The 3,674-nt window shown below is 43.0% G+C and overlaps 1 protein-coding gene across 1 annotated transcript in view; it reads left to right on the top strand.

Moving 5' to 3' along the window:
* The window catches only part of MYO16 (myosin XVI), a 214,031-nt gene that overhangs the window by 76,774 nt on the left and 133,583 nt on the right, over positions 1–3,674 (top strand). The gene's annotated exons all lie outside the window — the stretch shown is intronic.

The raw sequence follows: 3,674 nt of genomic DNA, 5'->3' as shown, positions 1-3,674 counted from the left end.
TTTTTGGGGTACTGCAGTTTTTCGCCGTTTCACGGTCGCACGCAATCTGTAAACTGGGCATGTTGGGTATCGTTTTACTCGTTGTAACCTCATCTTTTATATTTCATTTAAAAAATGGGTAATTTGTTGTGTTTTGGGGCATTTAATTAAATTTGTCACTAAATTTTGGGGTTTAATAAGGAGTTGCGCTAATATTGCGCAACATAAAAATTTTCAACTACCACCATTTTATTCTATAGGGTCTTGGCATTCAGAAAATATATAATGTTGGGGGGTTTTACGTCATTTTCAGGCCTAAAATGTGGAATATAACATGGGTGCAAAAATTGAAAAAAGGGCCTCAGTCATGAAGGGGTTAATAACCACTTACAGAGCGATCCACAACTCTGCCCCCTGCTATATTTCCAATCTCGTCTCAAAGTATCACCCTAATAGTCCTCCCAGGACCTCCTGCTCTCTAGCTCCCTCATCAACTCCTCCCACTCTCACCTCCAGGATTTCTCTAGACTCTCTCCCAACCTCTGGAACTCCCACCCCTACCTGTCTGGCTATCTCCTACTCTGTCAGCATTTAGGAGATCCCTGGAAAATCATCTCTTTAGGGAAGCCTATTCCACCTCTACCTAACCACTAAATTATCACTTTCTCAAACAACATAAACAACCACCTTTTGTAACACCTGCCCAACCCTTTTAGATTGTAAGTTTTCATGGGCAGGGCCCTCCTGCCCATCTTTGTATTGAATTGTATTGTAACTGTAATGTTCCTTATTTTGAAAAGCACTGCGCAAACTGCAGACATCCCAAGTCTCCCGGACGTTCCGGGAGTCTCCCCCTATTAGATAGCGGCTCCCGGACGCCCGCAAGAGAGACATTTTATCCCGCAAAGGATTGAAACCTTTCCTGCTCGCCGCTCACTAGTATAAATAAAGTTTTTCGCTGTAAGGTATATATATATATATATACACATACATACACTCGCACATATATACTATTATAAATATTATATTATTTTTTATGTTATTATTAATTAAATAATGTTTTTATTTTATTTGTATTTTGTTTGTGATTATTATTGTATGCTGCTGTTGTAAATCAGCAGAGGTGGACCTGAGCTGCTCCTCTGCTGATTGACAGCAGCAGTGGGTGGGTACAAGAGCAAGCCTGCTATTGGCTATTGCAATTTGAAATTACCAATAGCAGCCTAGCTATTCATTCCCCTGCTGTTTTATTTTTTAAATTTTTTTTATTGTGAAGGTGGCCGACGGCCGCTGTCAAAATAAAAAAAAACAGAGACGGTACCTCCCTGAAATGAGAAGGGCACCTCCCTGAAATAAGGTTTTGCAGGTTGGGATGTATGAAACTGTTGACGCTATATAACTCCTGTATAGTAATAAATGCCCTCTGCCCCAGTCCACAATACAATACCTGTTGCCTATCCACAGATCCAGGCATTGTCAAGTGGGAGAGACTTCAAGGCCAAAGAAAAGAATATGATGGCAATTTAAGTGCCAGCAGTTTCTGCTGTCAGCTATTAGGTACAGAAAGTGCTTTGGTATTTTCTTAGTTGCCACAAGTTTGTACCAGCATGTGTTGATAAGAAAAATTTCAACTTTATCTGATAGTACTGTCACTTCAGAGCATTTCTATTTCCCTTTCATCTAGGTTGCTATTGCAGACCACTGTGCATTGCAAACCTTCACTCTGCGAGATCCCCCCATGTAATGAAGACACTGCTATCCACAAATTTGTCAGGAGAACTTAGAATAGCGGGCAACTCTGGTCAGCAGTTTAAAAAATCATGCTACCATAGTAACAGGGGCGGAACTACCGGCGGTGCAGCAGGTGCGGGGGCCCGGGGCCCAAGGCAGTTGAGGGGCCCACTGAGGTCCGGTCCCCAACGTCTTCTAGTCTGTAGGGAGGGACACCAGCTGGGGGACTGAGCCAGTGTCCTTTGAAAACGGCCGCTGCAGCGGCGATCACTCTTCTCACTGAGAAGAGAGAGCTCAGAAGAGTGATCGCCGCTCTCGATCAGTGAAGCCGGCACACAGTAGTGACAGCTGTACACATTCTTCTCCTCAGCCACAGAGCGGCCAAGGGCAGAAGGATCTGTACAGCTGTCACTTTCAGGGGCGTAGACAAGGGGGGATAGGGGGGTTCAACCCCCCAGAGTGTCCTACCGTAGCTGTGGCATACCGAGGGGGGGGGGCACGTGCCCCCGGGCTTCAAATCATTCAGAGACGGGCATGGAACAAGCCCATCTAAAGGGATGCCGGGGATGTCCTGTTTGCTAAAACATCGGTGACGATGTTTTTCAGGGACGCGGATGTTTTATCAAACAGGACATCCCCGGCATTCCTTCAGTCATGCAATTGCTTTGCCTGGCCCTGGATGCTCTGTACATGCCTCAGTGCGGGCTCTGCCTTTCCAGTGACCAGGAGCAGAAGGGCTGCAGGAGACAGAGTGGGCAAACGAGGTATGTGCCTTAAGTCACATTGTTTTAACACTATGTAACCCTATCTAACACAAAGCGAGAGGGCGGGGGATGTGAGGGGAGAGGTAGTTTGGGGTAGTTTGGGGATGTTTCAAGCGCATTTATTGTACACTCCGAAAAAAAATCTTGCACCAGGGCCCTTTGATCCTTAGTTCCGCCACTGCATAGTAACTGCTGTTTCTAGAATTCTCAAAAGAAAACCTTCTCTCTAACAGCTAAAAGGGAGAACTGTGGACCGCCCAGGGTTCCACTAGTTATAGGGGTCCCACATTTTAGTAGATACCTAATTAATTTTCATTTGTTAATGAATTTAGGAGGATCAGTGTACAAAGGCATTTGTGTTATGCTTTTACGTGCACTCATATACGCTATATATTTTTTAGTGTTAACATAGCTTTCTGTTGCATCATGTTACATTGCATGTTTTTAAATACAGAACATTGTATTTTGCTGCCTTTCAAAAAAAAAATTTCCGGTATAAATTCATAGAGATTGCAAGGTGAACACATGGTAAGATACATATTAAACACAAGGACCCTGATTCATTTAGCTGCAATAGCATTTAAGCCACCTTAAAGTGCAATAACAGTACATCTAAATCATAATTGATTGTCATTAAGAGGCTCATTTATAACTGAAAGCAGATATTGCTATCTTCTCTCCATTATACTTCACAGTACTACTGCATACTGTGACCTGTCCATGCAGAAAATATAGGCCATGGTATGCAGCTTATGCTATCTTAAAGCAGCTTAACACAGTAGAAAGAACTCTTTTTTTCCCAAGCTCTCCATTCATTTCTATTGTGCTTTGCCAGCCAATCAAGTGTAGCACAATGCACTTATGTACCATAAAGGGGGCACACTGAGCACCAATGTTATGGGGGAACAAACACTGACCACCAACAGTTATGTGGCACTTACTACTGATCTAGAACATTTAGGGGGCACACACCAATGACTACCGATATTTAAAGGGGTACTTACCATCAATCACCACCATAAGGGGGCAGTAACTCTTGATTACTGAGATCTGCAAGCTGTTCTGTGCAGACCTAAAACACTTTGGTGGACATTTTAGGGCCTGTGGGGTTTTTTTAATGATTTTTTTGTTCTTTTTTCCTTTTATATAGTAAAACAAATATATTGTTTATTAATAATCACAAAAAGAAAGCTCTGTCCC

This window comes from Nanorana parkeri, unplaced genomic scaffold (assembly GCF_000935625.1).
Source record: "Nanorana parkeri isolate BGI_ZX_2015 unplaced genomic scaffold, ASM93562v1 scaffold636, whole genome shotgun sequence".
Classification (NCBI taxonomy): domain Eukaryota; kingdom Metazoa; phylum Chordata; class Amphibia; order Anura; family Dicroglossidae; genus Nanorana; species Nanorana parkeri.
The sequence above is the reverse complement of the archived record's forward strand: the minus strand, read 5'-3'. Positions and strand labels throughout refer to the sequence as shown.